General features: G+C 39.3%; 1 protein-coding gene across 2 annotated transcripts in view; it reads left to right on the top strand.

Annotated features, from left to right (window-relative positions):
• Nucleotides 1–787: 787 nt before the first annotated feature.
• Nucleotides 788–26,721, top strand: part of ndrg3b (ndrg family member 3b) — a 58,900-nt gene continuing 32,966 nt past the window's right edge. The window contains exon 1 of one of the 2 annotated variants that reach the window (XM_084428969.1): nucleotides 788–926. The gene's annotated coding sequence lies outside the window, so the exon portion shown is untranslated. The remainder of the gene's footprint in view (nucleotides 927–26,721) is intronic. The other variant, XM_084428967.1, reaches the window with a different exon arrangement.

A 26,721-nucleotide genomic window follows, 5' to 3' on the forward strand; every position in this document is an offset into this window, starting at 1 on the left:
GAATTATAATTTTAGCACTTATGTATAAATAATGTAAATCTAATGTTTAAATTAACGTTAATTATTTTGGTAACACTTTACAATAAGGTTTTATTATAGTTAACTATAGCTTATTTAACATAAACTAAGAATGAACAATACTTCTACAGCAACTATTTATCTTATTTAATGTTAATTTCAACATTTGCTAATACATGATTAAAATTAAATGTATTAGTTAACTTTAATTAATGCACTGAACAAACAATGAACAGCTGTATATTTATTGACTAACATTAACAAAGATTAATAAATACTGTAGCAAATGTACTGCTCGTTGTTAGTTAATACATTAACTAATGAACCTTATTGCAAAGTGGTACTATTATTTCAAACCCTATACATCTTCATAATTGTAAGAAATCCAACTTTTTTTTATTCAGAAAACTCTAAAAATGCATGGTTAGATTTAATAACATCTAGCTAATGTTAAATATTCTGATATGGATTTATATTATTAAATTAAATTTAAAATGCTTTTGCGCTTTAATTGACCGGTTATAGTACTTTGTTGGAAATTTATTTAGGCCCTTTATCCCACGTTTGATAATTACTGGTGTGTGTGGTAGAAGAAGATTTTTAAATGTATTTAATGTTTTAGCAACACGCTACTATATATATATATATCTAAAAATATATATAAAGTAAGTAAAATGTGGGCTTTTGAAGTCATGATGACGACACCTGTCCTGTCCAGAGTGTGCGCGCGCGTGTGTTTGACTGGAGTGTCTCGTGAGCTCCTCCTCCGTCAGCGCGAGGAAGCAACTAGATCACTCTATCTCTCACACACACGCACACTTCAGTGACTACAACCACAACACGCTGCACAATTCACCCCGGGCAACGCGTTCAGGTCTTATCCAGCACATTTTGATCTTCGAGAACGGGTGAGCAGTGATCTTTTCATTTTTTAAGTCCTGGCTTGAATGTATATCATAAAGTCAGTGAGTTGGTCAGTTCTTGCGCGAGCACTGCGTGCTGCACGCGAGCTAACATCAGGCTAGCGCTAGACATCGAAAGAATGAGACTTAACGGCTTTATTAACGGACGCTCAGTCAATAATACTTAATAATAGAGCTATTTTGTCAATGATAGATATGGAGGAAGGTAACGGTATCATTTTCGCCTCTTTCCTCGTTACCGCTTGAAGCCTGGATGTGTGAAGACTGATAACTGACAGCAGCTAACGTTAGTCCTGTCATATCTAACGTTAGACTGTACGTATTTGTTGTAAAAATCAGACTATTCGATGGAATTGGGAACATTTGATTCATGATTTGATTGTTCGTTTTATTTAGTGTTTGTTTTGTTTGTTTGAGCGTGTTTAGCACTCTGAACTGTTAAGTTTAACTTCTTCCGAGCACTTCCAGGATCAAATCTGTTTGGACTTTAGTCTCTTCAGAGTGGGAGACTGTACGATTTTTGTGTTTGTTGATGAAATATATATTTATATTTTAGAAGCAGAGGGTGTAAAAAAAGAGTCGAAACTCTTATCGTTGTTGCTGAAGTCAGTCGGTGTGCGTCATTCTATAATATTCTTTCTCAAATGTGTTATACAACTTAAGCCCTAGGATCAGTTGTAAATTGGTAATACATACTGTATTGCTGTAGATACCCCAGGGCAGATTGTGGGGCATCTCTGCCTGTGTTTTATAAAAGGTCTGCTAACCTAGTTACCCAAAATACTGCAAGAGAAACAACACCACACCAGCAAAGCTGTTTGATTAGTGCCATCTGTCCAGATGCTCTAGAACAGGGCTGTTCACTAACAAGTGGGCCAAATAAAAAAAAAAAACATTATTTGGACAGAGCCACATTATTTTGCCAACAGAAGGATATTAGCTATAGATAGCAGTTGTATGAGATATTTGACCTCTTAACTGTCTGTCAGTCCCATTTTTGGGGCATAGACCCCAAAATTACATTTCCAACTTAAATTAATTTACGACATTCGCTGCAGGCAGATGACCAATCAGAACGGAGTAGACCAACCACAACAGATTGAACCATCTGACCAAATAGAGCAAAGTAGACCAATCACAACAGGTTGAACCATCTGACCAATCAGAGTAGACCAATCACAACATACTGGGTCATTTTACCAATCAGAGCAGAATAGACCAAACACAACAGACTGGGCCATCTGACCAATCAGAGCAGAGTAGACCAACCACAACAGACTGGGCCATCTGACCAATCAGAGCAGAGTAGACCAATCACAACAGACTGGGCCATCTGACCAATCAGAGCAAAGTAGACCAATCACAACAGACTGTGCCATCTGACCAGTCAGAGCAGAGTAGACCAATCACAACAGACTGGGCCATCTGACCAATCAGAGCAAAGTAGACCAATCACAACAGACTGGGCCATCTGACCAGTCGGAGCAGAGTAGATCAATCACAACAGACTGGGCCATCTGACCAATCAGAGCAAAGTAGACCAATCACAACAGACTGTGCCATCTGACCAGTTAGAGCAGAGTAGACCAATCACAACAGACTGGGCCATCTGACCAATCAGAGCAAAGTAGATCAATCACAACAGACTGGGCCATCTGACCAGTCAGAGCAGAGTAGATCAATCACAACAGACTGGGCCATCTGACCAATCAGAGCAAAGTAGACCAATCACAACAGACTGGGCCATCTGACCAATCAGAGCAGAGATCAATCACAACAGATTGGGCCATCTGACCAGTCAGAGCAGAGTAGACCAATCACAACAGACTGGGCAATCTGACCAGTCAGAGCAGAGTAGACCAATCACAACAGACTGGGCCATCTGACCAATCAGAGCAAAGTAGACCAATCACAACAGACTGGGCCATCTGACCAGTCAGAGCAGAGTAGATCAATCACAACAGACTGGGCCATCTGACCAATCAGAGCAAAGTAGACCAATCACAACAGACTGGGCCATCTGACCAATCAGAGCAGAGATCAATCACAACAGATTGGGCCATCTGACCAGTCAGAGCAGAGTAGATCAATCACAACAGACTGGGCCATCTGACCAATCAGAGCAGAGATCAAACACAACAGACTGGGCCATGTGACCAATCATAGCAGAGTAGATCAGTCACAACAGACTGGGCCATCAGGCCAATTAGAGCAAAGTAGACCAATCACAACAGACTGGGCCATCTGGCCAATCAGAGCAGGGTAGATCAATCACAACAGACTGGGCCATCTGGCCAATCAGAGCAGAGATCAATCACAACAGACTGGGCCATCTGACCAATCAGAGCAAAGTAGACCAATCACAACAGACTGGGCCATATGGCCAGTCAGAGCAAAGTAGACCAATCACAACAGACTGGGCCATCTGACCAATCAGAGCAGAGATCAAACACAACAGACTGGGCCATGTGACCAATCATAGCAGAGTAGATCAGTCACAACAGACTGGGCCATCAGGCCAATCAGAGCAAAGTAGACCAATCACAACAGACTGGGCCATCTGGCCAATCAGAGCAGGGTAGATCAATCACAACAGACTGGGCCATCTGGCCAATCAGAGCAGAGATCAATCACAACAGACTGGGCCATCTGACCAATCAGAGCAAAGTAGACCAATCACAACAGACTGGGCCATATGGCCAGTCAGAGCAAAGTAGACCAATCACAACAGACTGGGCCATCTGACCAATCAGAGCAGAGATCAAACACAACAGACTGGGCCATGTGACCAATCATAGCAGAGTAGATCAGTCACAACAGACTGGGCCATCAGGCCAATCAGAGCAAAGTAGACCAATCACAACAGACTGGGCCATCTGGCCAATCAGAGCAGGGTAGATCAATCACAACAGACTGGGCCATCTGGCCAATCAGAACAGAGATCAATCACAACAGACTGGGCCATCTGACCAATCAGAGCAGAGATCAATCACAACAGACTGGGCCATGTGACCAATCAGAGCAGAGTAGACCAATCACAACAGACTGGGGCTGGGCCATCTGACCAATCAGAGCAGAGTAGACCAATCACAACAGACTGGGGCTGGGCCATCTGACCAATCAGAGCAGAGTAGACCAATCACAACAGACTGGGCCATCTGACCAATCAGAGCAGAGTAGACCAATTACAACAGACTGGGCCATCTGACCAATCAGAGCAGAGTAGACCAATCACAACAGACTGGGCCATCTGACCAATCAGAGCAGAGTAGACCAATCACAACAGACTGGGCCATCTGACCAATCAGAGCAGCAGGGTATGGTCTTGGAAAAGAGAGACTGGATCCTTGAGCGATCCTTTTCAAGCTGCAATGCATATTATGACAAAAATAAAGTGAAGGTTTTTTTATTTATTAATTTTTTTTTTGGGGGATGCATGTAAACCCTATTGTAGGAGACCTCCAAAACAAAATTAGGAACCTTTTTAAAGGAGAACTCCGGTCAATTTTAACATTGAGCTCATTTTTTTGTACATTTGGAGTGCTGTCAATACAGAGAACAACGACAAAAATCGGTGTTGCCTACACCGAGTTATTCTATTTTTAAAATTTGCACCCTATTGACTTCAATGGGGCAAGTAGTAAGCCTGCTTTTTAGCCTCTTAACATCCTTTAAGTGTCATTACAAGTGCACAGAAAATGTGAGTGATTCCTTCCGAGTGAACACGAGTGGATCTGACTGCAGTAGATGTTAGAGATATTAATAAAAATGAAGTTAATTCAGCCAGCGCTCATACCTTTGTTTACATCCTGTTTTCGGTGGAAGGCCATAGTAATCGATTGTCGAGTTCACGCGCGTGATCATAGGTACTAAACCTATGCGCGTGAACTCGACAATCGATTACTATGGCCTTCCACCGAAAACAGGATGTAAACAAAGGTATGAGCGCTGGCTGAATTAACTTCATTTTTATTAATATCTCTAACATCTACTGCAGTCAGATCCACTCGTGTTCACTCGGAAGGAATCACTCACATTTTCTGTGCACTTGTAATGACACTTAAAGGATGTTAAGAGGCTAAAAAGCAGGCTTACTACTTGCCCCATTGAAGTCAATAGGGTGCAAATTTTAAAAATAGAATAACTCGGTGTAGGCAACACCGATTTTTGTCGTTGTTCTCTGTATTGACAGCACTCCAAATGTACAAAAAAATGAGCTCAATGTTAAAATTGACCGGAGTTCTCCTTTAAGGAACCACGTCCTGTGGGGTCTTCTGCAATAATTCATAGCATTTAGGTTGATGGACATTCCTAAACATGTTTGATATAGCTTACATTCAATGTAAGCCGTGCCAATCAGTCCGGCACACTTTAAACGGTCACCGTCTCAAGAAGTAGATCATGCATTCCAAATCAGTGTGAGCTGGTATTCCAGGTGCCACAAGAGAAGGCAGGAACGGCATACCAGCGCACCTTCACAGACGTGTTTTAAAGAGCCTAATCATGCCTGTGCCCCCATGGAGATGATTCCCAGGAGGACTTGTGTTATCTGCCTAATCTCACTCCTGCAGGGAAGATGATTTACTGCCAGGGCTACAGGAGATGACATCACATGGATGTTTTTAGGTTCTATGTTCATTTAAACGAATAGTCAATTACGTGAATGTTTATGATATCAAAATAAATACAGTGGGGGGTAGTGCTGGGACAATAAACCGAGGCATCATGTTTCTCCAAACGCTTCTGGATCGATTTTGAGATTTTCAGTTTTCATCGCGATTCTCTCTCCAATCAATGTAATGTATTTCACATTACAACAATTTCTCGTTTTAATTGTCTTAATTCATTTTCAAATGTTAAACCACCAAACTTTTGTTTTGACGGAACTGCTGGAAGCTTTAAGTAGGCCTTCGGTCTTTTTGCTGAGAATCTTTGGACCTTGGTTTGTTTATTAAAGGAGCCATAGTTTGGATGTTTTAATGTTACCGTTTTCATTATATAGACAGCACTACAGGAAGGGATACCAAGCACATTGCTGGACAGGTCGCACTTGTTGTTCTATTGATTGGGTTTCTCTCCTCCCATTGCTATGCCAACAACCTCCCCGGGTGGCAGCTGTTGTGTGTTTACTCTGGTTCCTTAATTTCCATTGGCTGTGCTCCTCACAGGCCTCAATCAATCCACGCCTGCTTCTATTTCTGGTGGCGTCCCCCATGGGAGGACTGGAGCGCACGGCCTCCGCTGGATTCCTGGAGCAACCGAGGCTCCTCACGGGCAGAGCTGTTGTTTATCTGTCGCCACCTATCTGATCACTTCCAGGGGGAAAAAAGCAGCTGTCAGATCACAATCCAGCTAGAAGTGGAAGTATTTGATGGAGTTTTCTTTCATAATCCCAATTGGATTATTAGGTTATGTTTTTTTTTTAGAGAGAAAACCCCATGATTTCATTGTCTTGGCACTCAAGCCTGCCATCAGAATGCTGCTACACGCTTTGTCTAATGAGTTTCATGTTCAGTTGTTTTAGTCTTTTAATTGACTTCAAAATCCTTTTTGTATAGACATACTCCGAGCTAACAACTGAAACCAGCTGGCAGGACAGGCCTGTGGATTAGGATCTGTCTGTAGCAGCATATCATTTCAGACACGAGTGTGTGTGTCACTAAGCCCTGTTTCTTTGATCTGGGAACGTCTGACTAGGTGGCACAGCGTGAAGAAGACAAGTCTGTTCTCTCGCACCATTAGGACAAATTGTAGGTGTTGCCTTTGACTTGCTTAGTTGGGGACACTTATATTCAACAATATTATTGATCTACCTGCATTGACCCCATTGAATGAGAACTGAACTGAGCTGGGCGACGACATCACTGTTTTCTCCAGAGAGGCTGTAGATAAATTAATAACTTTTTTATAACAGAAATGAATCAATACCGAACAAACTTAAGCTGGACTATGACACTATTTTCTCCTAGAGCTGCTGTACAGCCGAAACAAACTTTGTTGCATTATTTTCCTGTTATCACTGTAAAGCTGCTTTGAAACAATCTGTATTGTAAATAGCGCTATATAAATAAAGGTGACTTGACTAAATGCGAACCCCTTCACTGAACGCCTTGCAATAATAATAACCTTGTATTGTTAACAGTTGGATAACCTTAATATTGACATGCTTCGCCACCCTTCATTTAGCTCCACTGGACATGCTTTAAGCTTTATGTGGAGAGAATGACCAATACTGATTGTCGAATTGTCCAATATTTCTCCTTTTTGACTCAATAATAACAAATAATCATTAGGGTGGTCCTTATCAAGTCCAATTTTTTTTTTTTTTTTTTTTGCTAAATGTTTGTGTCTTAACCTCTTAAACTGTTTCTTTTAACTTAAAAATTAGAAATATGCAAATATGTTGACAAAAAAATGATATTTAGAGGTAGCTCAATCATGTGGAAGATTGCCTATGTTAAGCTGTGCGGCGTTATTGTGATATGCAAGTAATATTAAAAGTTGCTGCAAATGAACTACATTTTATTGAAATCAGAGCCACACTGACATGACAACAATGACAACAATCTCAAAAAAAGCACAACATTTTCAACAATCCCTCATTTCTGATGCTCAGCAGCCAGTGTTGACTTTGTGCAGTCTGGATAGATCCGTCTATGATCTTCCACCACGTGAAGGAGAAACTGCAATTGTTCTTCAGAGTGTGTGAGATAGCCATTGTACTCTTGAATCAGAGCCACTCCTCTCTCGGCGTGATCATTGACTACTTTCATTGCATGTATAATTGCCTGATAATCTGCTTGATTCGGCCAAAGTTCCGGGTCAATTTCAAGGAACGTAATAAAAAATTTTAAACCAAAAAATGTGCTCTAAACCCAAACAATAACCAAGGTGATCATCAATAGAAATATGTATTGATTCCACCAGGAAAGGTAAATCTGCTAAACCGGGTCATGGATGGATTAATTTGGATTTAGTTTCTACAATAAGTAAACTGAGATATGTATCTAAAATACATATTTAGGAATATATGGTGCATTAGATGCTTTTATGGAGATTTTTTTTGGGAATTTTGCTAGCCAGGTACAATACCAATTCAAATGATCTGTTTTTACGAAAATCATCAAAATCTCAGAAAGTTTAAAGCTATTGAGCTGCCAGTAATTATTATGTTACTGCCATAAAAATTGGCATGCTGTATTTTCTTATATAAAGGAACAATTTAAAGGGTTAAGAGCATGACAATTGGAGACTTTAAAAATAAGGACTACCCTAAAAATCATTAGACTTAAACTTCTTAAAATATTAGCATTATCTAAATGGCTGAATTTATTTTCATCTTTTTAGGGGTTCTGTCAATGCAATAAATGCATGAAATAAGTTACTTTACCTGTAAATACCCAATGGGCCTGTTCGTCAGTAAGCACAGTATTAAAGAACTGATTAGGTCAAAGTAATAATATTTGTAAAAAATAAAAAAAATAAAAAATCCAGTCCAAGCAATTATCAGTCTGTACTTTTATGGTGAAAATAAATATCTACGTTTTGGTTATTTGTTAATATAAACCTGTAATTTATAAGAATTAAAGCTGTTTGGAAACACAGGCAAAAATGAATGTATAGAATAAAACTGGTAGCCTATTTATTTATTTATTTTGCAATGAAGGCCTACTTGGTAAGAATTAGTTTCAAAGTGATTGGGTGTTTAAAGTAGCAAGGAAACGGTATTGTGTGACTGACATCTGAGTGAAATGGGAGTTTTGTTTCAATTCATTGGTTGCTGATTGGATGGAGGCAGGTCTGGATATGAACTTGCAGTCGTTTGTAAGAAAACGTTTAAGCAGACTAAATGTTTGGAGAAGTCCTGCATACATTTTCAGAGAGAAATTTGTTTTACCAGAAGAAGAAGAAAAAAGAAAAAAAGATGAAATGTATACATGGATGAATCGTTCACAATAAGATTAATAACATGCATTTAGAAAATAGAGTAATTGTCTGCTTTTGTTAAACTCATGATTGCAAATCTGAAACTGAAAATTGCTTTAGCTTTGCCGGAATGGGACCCCGCAGGACTGGGTCCCTTGACACTTTAGCTGTAACTACAGTTAATGATAAAGTTAGTCAGGCACTAGGAGACGGAGTATAAAAAATTGAAAGCAAATATTAAATTTGCATCATAAAAAAGCATGTGGGAGTTTGTTTCCCATACGGTCTCTTTAAATATGGCCTAAAACTAGTCTCCCATTCAGTAAATGTGACTGTCAAACCCTTTTTTGAGTGGAAGAGTGAAGCTTATATAAGTGGATATGAGAAGATATCCTCAGATCATCCAGAATTCTCTCTTATCTGAAACATGACAGCTGAACCGTTGTCTTGCCTTCCGATATCCATTGGGAGGCAATACAGTTGTTAACCAGATTACAACTCTACAGAGCTCATTTCTCAAGAAAAGGCTTCTGCCACGGCTGTAATATTCTCATAATCTTAAGAGGCCATTTTGTTTGTGTTTGGCAACTGGTGAATTCTATTTAACATACAGTCCTTTTGTCCTACCTTGCCCCCCTCTCTCTCTCTCTCTGTGTGTGTGTGTCTTTCAGCTCGATTGTAATGGTAGATTCTGCTGTACTGTTTTGAAAGGGCTGGTTTTCTGAGATCCAGTTACCTGATCCTGGAAATAAAGAAAGTAGACACTCACTGTCCAAGGGAGAGCTACTGTTATATTATGCTGCACATAGACCTGTATTACAGAAGTGTCCTTTCCTCTTCATTCATACCCTGTAAACATTGATTTCCCATAACAGAGAAAAGTATAGACTCGTACAAAAATAATGTGTGGTGATGTTTGTGTCTGCAGAGACACTGCCCTGTGCCTGTATTTTCTGTATTTTATTCTTTTATCGCTGTGCTCGGGAGGTTTTTGGGCTGCAGCCTTTGGCCAGGAAGTGTGTCATCCCAGCCAATAACGATGCGTGGGAGGCAATACAGAATTCAGTTAATAGAATTTACTTAATGTAGTAAAATTAATATTACAATCAATTAACCTGTTTGTGCCGTGAACACTCAAGTGTTAATTGTTTATTAGTTCTAAGAAATGTAAATATCCGGGGCAGAGTTTCCGCTAGAAAAAAATGGTTTCGTTTTCCTAACGTTAAGCTATCATCCATGAACCGAAATTTAACGTATCAGGTAGCCTACTCGCCTCACACACCTTAAAAACAAAATAGAAATATATCTATTATCTACAGAAATCTCTACTTTTAAACAGAACCATTCAAAACAAAATAAAACGATGTAATCCGTATGAAATGTGCATTTCTCTCCGGCGCGTTCACTACTGCGAAGATCGCGAGTCAGACTTCATCTTTGCAGCCGACACAGAAAACACTTAATGTTTTCTACAACAATTCTACAACATAATCATTACTTTTGCTGGTTCTTTGCGACAGCTTTTAGGTGCCGTTTACATGAACGCGTCACTGCATCAGCACCGAAAACAGAGAGAGAGAGAGTTATGAAAAATTGAGTGTGAGGGATTTGTTCACTTCACACAAAAAGATATTGGAATGAGATGGCTAACTGTAGTAGCGTTTAGTCCACTGCCTATAATAGGCTAATTTAGAGATCACTTTTCTTTTCTTTTTAACCGACTACACTCTAAAAAATGCTGGGTTAAAAACAACCCAATTTGGGTTATTTTGGCAACCCAGCGCTGGGTCAAAAAGGGACGTACCCAGCGCTGGGTTGTTTTAACCCAACTAGTTGGGTTAAATATTTGACCCAGCAGGCTGGTTTAAGATTTTCAACCCAAATTGGGTTACATCAACCCAGCATCCTTACCCAAAAGTCTCAACCCAGCATTTGGGTTGAAAAAACAACCCAGCATTTTTTAGAGTGTACCGACAACTTTGATCGGTTAACGTTGATACGGTCAACCATCGGTTAACATCCATACTAGAGAGTAAACTTGACGGCACTAGCAAGAAAATGGATAAGTAGCTATAATAAAATTCACAAATATTACACCATTTAAAAAATACATAGGCTACTGAGTTACTAAACCATTCTTTGTCAAATAATACACTTATTTGTTCACAGTTTTAACGTTCATGTTTCCATTTGTTTAATTTCAAGATCTGAGGTGAATTATATCCATTGTTGCTTTTACAGCTACAAACCTGGAGCACTAAATGATATTCAAAGTCACATTTCACGCTTTTAACATTAAATAAAGCACATAAACAGTACCAGAGATTATCATTGCCAGTTTGCCACACTTTGTGTTTGATGTTCCAGCGCGACGTCGCAGAAAAATAGAAACCGTTTCTAAATTAGAAATGTCGCGTGTCGCCGTCGCGTCTGGTTAGGACAAACTCTGATTAACATGGAAACGATACCTTTTATCGCGTGTCGCGGCGTCGCGTGTAGTTAGTTAGGACACGGTGTTAGGCAATTTTAATCGGACAATTTGACCGGAGAGATTTAATTTTGTCGGACATTTCTTTTCTTTTTTCGGCCAATGTCCGGCAATTACCGGACAACGGAAACCCTGATCCGGGGTATGGGAAATGTCTTTCTTACTGTACAGTACTGCTAAGAGCAAGTAGTCAAAATCTGCATGATTAGGGACTCCAGATATGAGCTTGAAACATGGACAACTTTACGTGTGACATGAACAAGATTTTATTAACTAGTTTAAACACTTAAACTACTCTAACATACACATACATACATGCATACAGTTTACCTAGGGAAAGAGAGCTGAAGCAGAATACAGGAAAGCAAGAAGGTATAGCATTGTTTGAAATTCAGCAGATCAACAGCCTTGAGCAAACCATCAGTTTAGTTCTGACCCGCCCTTCTTTAAAAGGGGTAAGGATACTTAATGTATCAAATAATGAGACTTAAGTTTGATACTTGCATGTCTCTCCCATTTGAATTAAACTGTCCTGATGCAATTTGTTGAGGCTCCAGTTGATCTTTGCTGATGTGGTCTTGATGAGAGAGAACCAGTGGGAGTCAGAGCCTTGCACAAGCTTGGGGGCCCTTAGAAAACTTCTAGTTCAGCATCATCTTCACATCAGGATTTCAGAAAGGGACTAGAGACTAAGAGGCGTGATCTTGTGATCAGTGATTTTTAAAGCGTGAAGATGTCACACCCTCTGGAGGGTTGTGAGCCAATAAGTTGTTCCCTTTGGAGGGAATTTCTTTACGACCTTTTGTTCAAGCAGGCCTTTGCACATGTAATTTGATTGGGTGTTTAACAAAAGAATCTTCAAGATTCTTATAATACTAATGCGTCACAAAGTTAGCAAAATGTAATGTAAATTAACAAATGGGGGATGAAGATTGGAGTTTATAGAGACTAAACATGCTACACAAATGTCTTTGGTTAGCCATATGCAAGTCTGAAACATTAATCCAAAAGAGTTTAAAAGAGAGAATGAATACATAAGCCAAACCACATAAAGGGAAAATTAGATAGGCCTACATGTTTATACATTTCTCAAGTGGTTATATATAGAATATATAGGATTAAAAGGGTTTATTTCTCCTTCTCTGCAAGAATTAAGGGAGAGTCACAACTCTCTGCAAATTCCTTTTGGGGTCGTAAAAAGTCTTATCGGTCTTATGGCTCGTTTCCACTGAGCGGTACGGTACAGTACCCTACTGATAGGCGTGGTGTAGCCTATGCCGGAAAGAAACGATCAACGTCATTTTCGCGCGAAGAAGAAAGCGACATAAACAACAATGGATGACATACAGCAGATCTTGTTCTTGCTTCTCGGCATGTTTGTCACAACAAGACGTGACAATGTTTCATAGACCTTTCATAGACCTTTGTTGGGGAGAGTGAGTTTGCTGGATTATTAATTAAATATAGGCTAATGAATCATTTGTGTGTGTTTGATTGGTCCAGATGCTACACAGTGGAAGACAATTGTAAACAAAACTGTTTAGTTACTAACATTCATGAGGGTGAGTAGGCTAAATAATGACAGAATTCTCTTCTTTTTTGATCCAAGATTGAGTGGATGATTTAGTCATTGTAGCATTCCTGGCACTTGAGAACATGACAAGAGTGCTGAAAGCTAATCACAGCTAAAGTGTTTTCACACAGTCAGCTCTGTTAACAGCCAGGCGCCTGCAGAATGGGTAATGCTGAATCCACCCAACAGCCAGGGATGTCACCGCCTATCTTTATCATTGAATTACACTCTTTTCTAATAGCTTATGGCTTTTTGTATTTTTTAAGCTTGACAGCCGTAGTCTTCATTTACTTAGTCTTATTGAAAAGAGCAGCCAGGATCATCTTAAAATATTGGTGTGAGTTGGATGCGGAGAGCAGAGGTCGTCTGTCAATGGACACGCACTAAACTACTTCTGCTGAACACAAAGAAAGATATTTTGAAGAATGTCTGTAACCAAACAATTGATGGATCCCATTGACTTCCATAGTTTGGAGGGAAAAAACTCAAATTGGGATCCATCAACTGTTTGGTTACCCATATTCTTCACAATATCATATTTTGTGTTCAGCAGAAGAAAGAAACTCATACAGGTTTGGAACAACTTGAGGGAGAGCAAATTATGACAGAATTTTCATTTTTGGGTGAGCTATCCCTTTAAAGAGCCTAGACCAATCAATGTATGAGAGATAAAAATAGTAATGTGGAGAGTGGTCGATATTTTGTCTGCAGTAAAACTTGATTGGTGGCTTTGGCGGAGCCGTAATAGAGAACCATTTGTTGAGAGGGTCTGTAAATCAAAGGTTGCGGGCTAACCTCAATCTGTGGTCTCACCACTAATGCTGTACAGTCTCACACTCTGAGTAATAATTCAGAAGCTTTGTCTTCAAGAAATCATGGGTAATTAGCTTCACTGCAGTGTCTCTTTTGTCTCTGATCTCAAGCAGTAACGCAACAGCATTTCCAGCATCGTTTCTGTTGATCTATTGTAATAAGTGCCCTAAATCGACCCAATTGGCCCAGTTTATGCAGGTGTCAGGAGACGGCCACACACTCTGCTTCAAAGCTTTGGTAAGTCCACAGGGCATCACATCTGCTTGTTCTCGGCCCATGTTGTCTCTGGTTAGAGGGGCAGGCCGTCTCACAGCAGCTGCTCCATTCTGCCACTGGCAGGAAGCCACTAATGAGATCGCTAACAGAATGACGCCAGAGACCTTAATGAACAACAACATGCACAGGAGACAAATAAAGGGGCAGTTGTAGAGGAACTGTACTTCTGTTCGGAGTAAAGCACAATGAGACTGCAGTCTTGAAACATGACTTTGTTTTCCCCAACACTTCTGTTCCTCGCAGTCTTAACTGAATTGCCAGTACATGAGGAAACTCTTGACAGGCAGTGATGCTTTATGAATTATTGAGTAGATGGGAGTAGATGTTGACATATTTTCAGAAGATTTGCAGTCATCTGGTTAAAGGGGTCATAGACTGGATTATTTTATTATTTTATAATGTTTCCTGGGGTGCCCTTATAATGTTAGTATGATTTTTAACATCAAATATTTTCATAATTTATAAATAAAAGGCATTTTTCCAAGCCTGATTTTAGCCTCTGATTTGAACTCTCTGTTTTAAGGGGCGTGTCTGCTTTGAGACTTCAGTGTAAACGCCCACTGCTGTGATTGGCTGACATGTTTGCATATGAAATAGCTAGTATTACATGTGGAACTCTCTCTAAAACTTTTACTACTTCGTTTTTACTATTTTAGCTATCGAGATGAAGGAATCGATGAGCATTGAACTGATGACAGCGATGATCGCGTATGAAAAGATCTCATCATTGCAACGCAATTTCGGCACTCTCACTAATGCTTTCACCAGAGGTGTATAGTCCAGGGGTTAGAAAGTAAAAGTCCTGCCATATATGTATTCCACCCATGAACTCAGCCAGCTGATTTCACTAATTAGTTCTGTCTCCTGGCTGAAAAACGGTGCTAATTAGCAAATCCAGGTGATTGGATAAGCTACTCAGGAGGACTTTTACTTTCTGAACCTGGACTTTACACCTCTGACTTTCACCAAATAACAATGCAAACACGATGTAAATGCAGTAAGAGCTTCGTTGTACTGTACATTGTAACAGCTTCATGATTTTGTGATGATTGATTTCAACAAGTTTTGGCAAGTGTCCAGATAAACTCGCGCTGTTTGATTGACAGCTTGGGCAATTGGAAAAGGGAGCGTTCTTTGATCGCTTTCTTTATATATTTAATCACAATTTAAATAATATTATTTTTCATCCTACTAAGAGAAACGACGTGAAGTTGATTGTTTAGTCACTGGCTTGATTTACTGATGCATAAACAGTATTGAACGATATTTTGAGAGATAATCTGTCTGAACTTGAATAATTACATCAGAAATCACTGATCACAGATCAGGCATTAGAATGTGCCGTTGCTGGCAGATCCATATCGTAAAAGTCTGTTTGCAAAGCCTGCGCCGAAATTTACCAAATAATCCACAGTGAAATACACCGAATACAAACAAATAATGCACTGCTGAGACATTCACATTGTTGGGGGAAAAAACCCACCATCCTAGTATTAGGATCGTTTGGAAGGTAATGGTATTGCTCTTGTATCGATCTTTTCCACTGATCTATATAATGACATTCTATATAGATCAGTGATCTTTTCTCGTTCTCATTTCACTGTTCACTAACGCTCCAGTGGGCGGGGCCAAAGCTGAAGTGTGACGTCACAAGTCTCCACTAGATCCTGTCGTTTGCTGGCCTTGGTTTCAATAAAAGCAGTTTTTGGAATAACAAGAAAGTTTTGAGTTTTGAAACTTACAGGGTATTTATATATTATAACAAACTCTTGACTGTCAAAGGATCAAGGAACATTTGTATTCTCAGTCTATGACCCCTTTAATTCCTGCCACAAATGGCGCTTTTCCACTACACAGTACCAGCTCGGCTCGACTCGGCTCTGTTTGGTTTTCCACTGTGTAAAAGTTGGTCTGTACCTGCTTCCAGGTACTTTTTTTCGTACCACCTCCGGCGAGGTTCTAAGCGGGCTGAGGCGAGCTGAGGCGATACCAAAATGTGACGTGAAAACACGGCAGACTGCTGATTGGTCAGAGAGAATCGTCACTATTCACTGCGTCATCATTGCACGCGCCAGACGGAGTATCCTGAATAAAAAACAGCAAAAACAAAAACAAAAACATCCAAAAACAGCATACACTCGATTTCCTCCTTTGCCCTGTGTGTGTGTGGGTAGCGGGTGTGTCTCGCGCGTCTCGCGTAAAAGATTAAGTCACGGCAGTTTCCTGCGGCGTCGCTATGACGTCCAGGTACTATTGTGGAGGTACTATCTGCAATGGAAAACGGAGCGAAAAGCGAGCCGAGGCGAGTCGAGTCGAGCCGAGCTGGTACTGGTAATGGAAAAGCGCCAATAGTCTGCTTGTCCCTACCAGTTCTGTGGAGTCGGTGTGCTGTCTCTGTGTGTGTCCAGTGCTGAAGGCTGTGCGGATGCTGGTGTAGAACATTTTAAATCAAGGTTTCATTTGAGTTTGGACGCTGTTCTAGAAGCTTGTAGGCAGCAAAGCAACTCAGTAGATTTTGTAACTGAGCTGCAGTTTGCTAAAATGAAATAGCTGACTCATATTTCATAACCCTCATCTAATTCATATGAAAATAGACCTTTGCATGTCAGGTCTAGGTCAGCTTTTTTTTCTGCACCCGGTAAACAACTAGAAAAGGGCCTCGGTTTTTCTGATGAAGAGCGTGTTGACGTGACTCACGGCAAGCCTCCTGATAAATGTGGTGGATGGTGGTGATGGTAATTTTTGCAATGACGGATCACAGTGATAGTCATAATGATAATGTTGGTGTGTTTAGAGATACTTTGGCAGAAGGATGGGGTAATTACTGCCATTCTCTCTCCTCTTGATGAATTATCAGCTGGTTGTGGCTAATAATCAAATGGGTGGAGCTGATGGACAATGGACATGGACTTGAGAAAAAAGGCAGATGTTCAAACCAATTTTCTCTCTCATCCCCAAGATTTCATCCCCTCTCTCATCCCCCCTTTCTTTACTCTGGAGTGAAGTGATTTTTTTTATTTGAAGAGTATTCTGGCTTAGCCTGGCTAACGTCAGACCAAGTCTCATTTGAGACTTGGTCTGGGAACCACGTGTTCATTTTCTCGTATTTGAGGCGTGGTTTACGAATGCCCAGAGCCGTTTATTGGGCGCTATGAATGTCTATCAAATGCGCCTGTACGTAGCTCATAACCAATCGCTTCAATTATACCAGATGACGTATGTAGAGTGACAGAAATTCAACGAGGAAAAAGACGATGGGTCAAAGATTTATTTGTGCACGATGGCGTTTAGCGAATATTACCGTTTGTGCAAGATAAACATGAGGGTAGAAGGTAACGTCGAGTCTGATGCCATGTTGGATTCATAGATATAAACAAACTGCTTCGGTGTCGTCATCGTCTTGCTGCTCCCTCCCCGTTCTGTGATTGGTTCCCTTTTTCAGGGGAAAATCTGGTCCATGGTGTCCAGACTGCCTAGCAGCGTGAATAAAATCGCGCTGCGAGCAAGGCAGTATGGGGAAACCCAGGCTAATTCTGGCTACTTTTTCAGTAGAACTGGGGTTAAGTCAGCCATACGGAAAGTCATGCATATTTGGAACAACACGAGAGAGTAAATAGTTACTTATTAATTTAGATTTTTGTGTGTGTGTGTGTGTGTGTGTGTGTGTGTGTGTGTGTGTGTGTGAACTAGGCCTATTCCTAATGTGGAGAGAGTGGGTGAAAATGCCTTTCTTTCTGATTAAGCTGGCTCAAATTAAAACGGAGTCAGGTCCACTTAAATTCAAATCTTGCGTAAAATCCCAAAGCATGTTAAACTCCCATCAACTCAAATCCGCTGTTGAAGGGTTAGATTTCCGTTTGTCCCATGAGCTGATTAGAGCACAGACAGATTAGTGCGCTGCTGTTTGGTGTGTTTTGTTTGCTTTAGTTTATTTGGATGCATTAATCAGGCTTTGCATTTCTCAGCATCATACTATGTAGAATATGGGTCAACACATTCTTTTATTTCTTTGTTCCATGAGCTGCCGTTCATTACCAAACCAGCTGAATTAATTACCGGATGCATAGGTTCGTTTTGCACTTGCTTTTAAGTCGATTCCATGTTTTGAAGCTCTTTATTTGTATATGATTCAGCCCATGAATAACCTCTGCTCACTTGTTGATGGGAAACATTCGTAGTAGAGCTGCACGATTCTGGATAAATTGAGAATCATGAATTATTATTTTTATTTTTTTAAATAGAGATGCGATTCTCCCACAATTCTAAACAGACAAGAGACAACTAAGCAAAATAATGACCCATTATATATATAAAAATGACCTATTTTAGTGGCATTCAGTATAGGATTTGACTGTTCATATTTTAAGTAGTCTATTTCAAATGGATCGCATATACAGACTGTCTCAAAAAATGTACAATTTCCATTTAAACTAATGAAATTAGTCGTTCACACATCCCTACTTTTATTATCTAGTAGGCACTGATTTGTTGAGCGAAATTCAAAGTCACCAAATCAAGTCAATGATCTGATCTATCACTGCTGCGTATGGGTAAAGTTGCACACAACACAACTTGTAGAGAGCTTATTTTATGTATAATCAAGTGCGTAGTAGGGATGCGCGGTATACCGGTACTGCAAAAATACCGGTATATATTATATTTCAAACGGTACAATATCATAATTTTGCTCACTTCGGTATTTGATGCGCTGCTGTTTCGAAGTTCACCGCTAGGCGGCAGTGCGCTACCCAAACTGACGCGGGTCACGCAAAACCGGCAAACGGTGACAACGGAGGAACACGATGGATCAAACAGATGAATCTCATTCTACACGCCCGAAATTAATAAATAAAGAGAGCAATAGGAGTGAAATATGGCATTACTTTGCCTACAAAAGTAATAGAAAGGTGAAGCAACAGACCTCAATGCACCACTGTACAAACGCTGCTTTAAATTTGCCACGGGAGGCAACACATCAAATCTGGCTAACGCTGACCACTTGTCACTTGATCATCCTGACTTGTTCAAAGAGTTCAGAGATCGACACGTGAGTCCGTCATTCAACTGATTTAATTTAGACTTTTATTCACAGCGCACATAGAGCTTATCAATTAAATATGACACGGTAAACACGAAAGCTCAAATGTGCTTTCATGACACGCTAGAACCAATGAAGTTTAGTTCTCATAAATTTTTTGCACTTTCAAACAATCATATATTAATTGAATTTGAATGAATAAAGAGATTAGTGATATTAATTTTAGTATTGGTGATAGTAAAATGAATGGCATATCTATCACTGCTGCTGTGGCGACCAACTGAGGAATCAGCTGAGAGAGAGTAATAGTAGTAATATGAATGTTAGAGTAACACTTTACATTTAAGCTACATTTGTCAACATTCATTAGGTAACCTGACCTGACAGTATTATAGCATTTATTAATCTAGAATAGATAAATCCGTAATTATTATTTAAATATACTAATACATGTTTAGCATGTTAACATTACTTTATGCATTAAACTAATATGAACCCAAACCAAACAGTAATCAAACCAAGATGAATAAATGCTATAAATGTTGATAATTCTCTGTTGATGCATGACAGCTAATGGTTTACATTTCATTTCATTATTCTATTATTATTCTATATTAATCAATTATTATAGATAATAGATATTAACCTATTTTAATTGTATCATTTCAGGTGTCCTTTTCTTTCTTTTTTTTAAATCAAAATTCAACCTACTGTAAGTTCCCTGACTGTTTTTTATTTATAATTTTTTTTAAAAAACATTTGGATAACTTTTTGTTTGCACATTCGGTGCAGCAGAGTTTCAAGCAGTGTTTTTTTAATAAAACTGTTTCAATTCACTTAAATTTTGAGGCTGGTTATTTGTCACCTGTGGTATCGATTTAGTATCGATACCGAGGTATTAGGTTCTGGTACCGTACCGAAACCAAAATTGTGGTATCGAGCCATCCCTAGTGCGTAGCAACAATTAGTCCGCGTTTTAAAACTCTTTGAGCGAACGCAGACAGAGTGACGAATCATTTATGAACGGCCATCACTACTACTCGTACGCCACAGCCTCTTTCGCTTCTCTGCATTGCATTGGTCATCGAATAATTTCTTCTTTGCAGAGTTTAAAAGGTAATGGCACAATAAATAACTTTTTTCATCACTGCTACCACAGGGAAACTCCACATTGCACCCAGTTTCAGAAAATTTGGTGCAATACAATTACACATGTAATTTTTGTAGAATGATTGTGGTGATTATGTTGGGGGAGTGCATCCGCATAGATAAAGCTATTGAAAATAAAAACCTGAATACATTTTTACCACTGTTTTGAGTGTAATTGATCTTTTTAGGGCTGAACGATTTTGGGGAAAACCTGAAAACTTGGGTATTCACAGTTGGTTTTTCTCTTTAAAAGAACTAACTCAAACTTCTTTCAGTAACCATAAAGTCTACAGAGTTTGACCTGGTCAGTATCGCTATAAATAATATAAAATAATAATTGGTTTTTATTATGATTATTAGCTAATAGAATATTAAACAAATTAAGAAATATATTATAATCATGTTTCACACGAGCAACTGATGATGTATTCTTTCAGTGTAACGGTCAGAGCCGCTCGACTCAATTTCTGTGAAATACCAGATCATGAGCTGGATGTGTGTGAATAAACACAGTGTTGCTCTTCACTCTGAAACGCACAGCTCATACAGTATTTATTTATTAATAATCAGCCCTCTTGATTTGATAATCACACTAAGCCATAACACAATATCATATTTCCTAATAGCTTAGTTGATAGCTGTATAGACCTTTTACTTGAAGTGAAAAGGTTTACTTTTCTGCATCTTTACACTATTTTTCTCTCTACTGTAGTCTTACCTGTCTGTCATCTGTCATGGGACATCGGTCTGGACCCTGACATCAGGACATAATCACAGCGCACCTTATATGGCATGACGTGAATCATAACCCACTACCTCAATCTCGGTTTAAAAGTGCCAGCTCTACTTCAGAGCCGCACATCTCCAAAGTAAAGTTTCTATCACATGCTCTGCTCATATTGACTTCAGACTGGACTGAGATGAATGGAGAGTGGGCTCTTTGATCGTAATAGAGGTTTAAAAGTTAAAATAAAAGGTCACGATTTCTCTTAACTATCACTATTCTCTGAAGCTGGTTTTTCCTCCTCCCTCATTTGAACTACCCACTATCTCTTTGAAGCTACTCTCAAATCTGCAATTATCTTCACAAGCCTATAGCACCATTACTAATAATAAAGGAAGCTTACGGAGGCCTGGAAAGGTCTCTCTTGAATGAAACCGAGAGGAAGGATATTTTTTTGCTTCCTGCTGATTACGTGATTTATTCAGAGAGGCGCGATTTGAACAGTTAAGCAAGAAAGGAGCCCTTCAGTTGTTGGTTTTTTTTATGACCTGAACCCACACGCATTCACCAACGCCCTGTAATTAGCGTTCCACACACAGCCTGTAGAACATAATTAGTATTATTCTGCTGGAAAGTACAACTTCAGCAAATAATCAGTCCAAATTGGCTGGAATAAAATAGTTCCTAGTGAAGATGTGCATGCTGTAACAACCTCGTGAGATTTACACAGATCCTGGTTCCCATGCGTTTACTCCTGGTGAGCACCAGCTCCTGCACCGTCACTGTCACCGCGCTGGTGGATAAGGAGACACTCGGGTAGCTGTAATCGGATTTAAACTAACAGGCTTAGCTAATGTGTAATGCTAGTAAGTGTTCAGACTTTTGTGCTCTCTCAGTATTGTAGGATGTACATGATAATGTTTCAGAAAATAAACCATTTGAAATGGAGATTTGGGAGAAAGGAGAAAAGGAGATTTGACGTGATCTAGAAACTAAATTAAACCATTTCGTCTTGATTTTGGCAGTTCACATAATGAAGGGGAAAATTGGCAATATGGCTAATCAAGATATGAGTAATTTTATTTCACAATAACAATACATTTTGCTTTATCTTTATTACTAAAAATACTGGGCTGTGCTTCTCAAAAGCTAAGTTTGTGTGTATTTGACTGTTCAAGCGCAGTAAGCAGCGAAAGAGAACTTAACTCGGGTTCGCATGTTGTCTGAGAGAGGCGGTTCCTGTGTGTGTTTCGGGTGTGTGTCAGTCAGCATTCCAACAAGCTCTTTTTCACGCCTTAATGCGCTCATTGATATTTCTGTATCACTTCAACATGTCAAAAGCTTTAAGCAGTGAATATTGAAAAATTATATAATATTTTCTGGGATTTTTGTCAATAACGATAATTTATATTTTGCTGAGTGTGTTGTTTTACTGGTGCCTTGACTGGTTTAGGCCTGTCATGGACAGCTGACATCCAAAGCTTTTCGTTTTCTACATATTCTGTAAAGTCACAGCAGTGCCATAAATTAAGTTTTCCACTAAAAAGCAATATTTGCCTCTTTAAACTGATTTAATAATGTAAAAAAAACAAAAATGCTTCTTTAAATATGAATCTAAAACCGCCAGTCACGGTCTTAATCAGTTGTGTCATTTATTAAAATGATTTGCTCAAACAGCTCATTCATTCAGTCATTAAATCATTCATTAAACAGATTCATTCCAAGCAGGGTTGCCAGGTGCCAGCAAGGTTTTCCAGCCCAAAACCTCGTCAAAAACCGCGAGAATGCACAAAAAAAACGCCCAATTTTTTTGTGTGGCTTGTTTCTCGTTTAAACACTTTGAAATCATTAACAAGCTTTAAAATGACCCATTTTTTGACTTAGCCTATCCGATTTTAGAAACAATATTCAATTAAATGATCGCAAAAGTAGGCTACACTGACTTCAGTCAAACTATTCTACTATGTTACGGAAAATAATGCGATCAACTTGAGTCTGTTTATTGTCACTAAAAGTCGCTTGGAACAAAAGCATTCAGTAACATAAAAACATCCAGTGGACATATGGACATAAAAAATAACCCACTTTAACATTTCAGTTATTTCAAATGGCAACATGAAACATGCATATTAGGGCTGGGAGAAAAAATCGATTCACCTAGATATCGCGATTTTTATTTTATTTATTTTTTATGATTTTAAAATCAATTTTTTTTTTATTACAGATATTAATTCAAATTAAATTGCTTTATTTTTGCCCTTGCTTTATAGATGAGGTTGACAGAAGTTAGCCACTTTCGATTCAATAGAGGATGAAATGTGTCGTCACAGAGCTGCACCATTCATCTTTAAAAGTCTGTGATCTCGATTCAAACACCCACGCGATCTTATTCCATTTCGTTTGTCTATTAAACCTTTGACAAAATCATATCGCAACATTCAAATCTGTGTTGGCGCTGTCACTGACCCAGAGAGAGTGTCATGAAACCGCAGTGACAGCTACCTAAGTTTGAAAACCCCGCGATCTAGTATGTTGAGAGTGGAAGTGGAAGGGAGTGTTTGTTGTGAGGTTAGGGGGGGCACGTCAGCCAGAGTTGTAGTGTGTGCGTGTGTGTGTGTGTGTGTGTGTGTGTGTGTGTGTGTGTGTGTGTGTGTGTGTGTGTGAGTGAGACTGCTGCCTGCTGAACATTGGGTCGCAGGAATAAGGATCTGAAGTGCCGGTGTTTCGGCAACAAAAACCCGCCGAACTGATCCGAAACCAGTCCAATTTTTATCCACCCGCCCAAACCCATTTTTGCCCGCAAAATAGATAGCAAAACCACCCAATTGGGCGGTAAACCGTCTGGCAAAAAAAATCTGGCAACCCTGCTTCCAAGCGTGGATTCATACAGTACCGAAGCACCACTGTGTTTTGCTCAGAGACGCAAAACGGTTATGCTGTGCTTTCATTTGAACATTTTCATTGGAAAAAGCAGAAACAGAAAATATTGAATATTAACGCAATGTTAACTTGTTTATTGAACGGGTTTATTGAACTGTTTTATTAAATCAATATGACATTCGCAATCATGCTGGTATTTGTGATAAACAGTCCTTTTGTTCGTGTGATATTACAAAACTAGCCTATATAATTTGATATAAGGTGAAAATGACCCTATATATCTTGAATTTCAGAGCATTCTACCGGCGTTGAACTAGGCTACGTCACACAGTGAAAGCGGATTTTGTTTGTTTTTTGCAAAGTGTGTGACATACTTTACAATGTCAGCTGACACATTGTTAAAGGTATTATTACGATATTATTATTGTAGTAGTAGATTTGCACACCCCTAACCTTGATATACACCAAATAGCAAAATTTGCATTGATTGACATGATTGGGGGGGCTTTTGGTCAACATTTAGAAACTTATAAATAAGCAAAAGCCTGTGTCTCTTGTCTCTCAAGCTGTGTCTTTTGACAGATCACTGACCCTACACACTGTGACAGATCGACATTTTCCCTCTGAGTGACTCCACTAATCCATCTACCACACACACACACACACACATGGCTTTCTGTCTCTGACTGTGACCTTGTCAACACTTGTCAGCCCTCCCGTGGACGCCATCCGAAGCCCCGCGTTCACCTTGGATCCTTTTGTTCATCTCCTCTCGCATCCTCGCCACGATAGATAGTCAGTCAAGGTCCAAGGGAACTTACTGAAGGCAATAGTTAACGTGACCTGGCTGGCACGTGTGTGATTTAAGACAACCGAGAGATTTGACTAAATGCCAAGTCATTACGTATGTGGATAAAGCCTTTAAACAGGGAAACAGAGACCTGGGCATAGTAGCTCAAGGTGTACAGAACAGTTATACAATCATGTTGGGACAGCAAGTCCATCCTTTTGTATCAAACAGTTAATGGCCCGGTTTCACAGACAGGGCTTAGACTAAGCCAGGATTAGACCATAGATCAATTAGGACATTTAAGTAATTTTTATAAACATGCTTAGAAAAAAAACATTACCGACGTGCATCTTAAAACTAAAAAGGCACTGATATATTTTTAAGATCAGTCAGTGCAAGTTTATTTCAGTGGAAACAGCTCAGACTTACATTTTAGTCTAGGACTAGTCTTAAGCCCTGTCTGTGAAACCAGGGGTAATTGGTTTCAGATCAGAAACTACAGAAAAGCATACAGCAAACATATGAGTGCAAGCATGATTTAATGTTTCATTGTCTTCCAGAATATGTGCTTTGGGTTTTTCAGGCTTAATATGCAATATACACTACCGTTCGAATGTTTGGGGTCAGTGCAATATGTATTTATTTATTTAATTAATTAATTATATTCAGCAAGGACACATTCAATTGATTAAAAGTGTCAAAGACATTTATCATAAAATATTTCTATTTCAAATAAATGCTGTTCTTTTGACTTTCTGTTCATCAAAGAACGCTGAATAAAGTGACTCAGTTTCCACAAAAATATTAAGCAGCATAAGCCATAACCATTTTCAACATTGGTAATAATAAATGTATTATTGTAGTGTTATTGTTTTAATTAGAAGATATTTATTTATCGAAATCGGGAATGGTCCTCGAGAGTCTCAAACTCGGGTCGCCTGAAGCACAACTGCACTACATCGAAGCACTGCCTTCAAGGCTATCGGCTCCGACAATTAGAAATATTTTTTTATGAAGTTATAGTTCTTAAATGATAGCTATAAAGGGAACAGAATTTCATTTAAAACTTTTTTTAATATTACTGTTTTTGCTTGAATTTTTATCAAATAAATGCAGCCTTGGTGAACATAAGAGACTTCTTTCTCAAATTGTTGAATGGTATTTGCTGTGCTGGCCTGTACTAGTAGAGTTTGTCCACTTCTCATGATCCAGTTAATTCCTGATGGATAATATAGTCACCCAACATGTTTATTTAATTTTTTTTCTCATTGAATATACAAGTGTGACTGAGAAATGAGTCACGTTACAGTAGTAAAGTCAGTTGCCAATGCCGTTTCATCTCTTCCAGTTTGCCCAAATGGTCCATGTGCTTTTAGTGTATTGGCCAAGAACTCACATTTGCATGCTTGCATTCTGCAGCAGCACATTTCATCCCTGATGGAGAGGAACATAAAACCTTTATTTCACCCCAGCGCCATTGTAAGGTTGACATAAGCCTACATAATGGCCATACTGAGACAGTAGCATGCATTGACCTTCAGGACTGACACAGGGAGTTAAACCATGAATTCAACATGAGCTCATCTGAATTCTGCTAGCAAGGACAATGGGGGTTTTGTGGTGGTTATTAGGCGGGATATTAAACATCAGCGCTCTCTCTCTCTCTCTCTCTCTCTCTCTCTCTCTCTCTCTCTCTCTCTCTCTCTCTCTCTCTCTCTCTCTCTCTCTCTCTCTCTCTCTATCTATCTATCTATCTATCTCTCTCTATCTCTTTCTCTCTCTCTCTCTCTCTCTGTCTGTATCTCTCTCTCTCTCTGTATCTCTCTCTCTATCTATCTCTCTGTATCTCTCTGTATCTCTCTCTATCTATCTCTCTGTATCTCTCTCTCTGTATCCATCTCTCTCTCTCTCTGTATCTATCTCTCTCTGTGTGTGTGTGTGTGTGTGTGTGTGTGTGTGTGTGTGTGTGTGTGTGTGTGTGTGTGTGTGTGTGTGTGTGTGTGTGTGTGTGCCCTCTTTACTGTAATTCTGTATTCATGAACATTTGGCATGCTGAGCCCTGTTCCCTGTTGGTCAATAAGTCATTGCTGGCAGTAATGATGTACTAATCCATTTCTATCCTG

The sequence above is a fragment of the Rutilus rutilus genome (genome assembly GCF_951802725.1).
Source record: "Rutilus rutilus genome assembly, chromosome: 13".
Classification (NCBI taxonomy): domain Eukaryota; kingdom Metazoa; phylum Chordata; class Actinopteri; order Cypriniformes; family Leuciscidae; genus Rutilus; species Rutilus rutilus.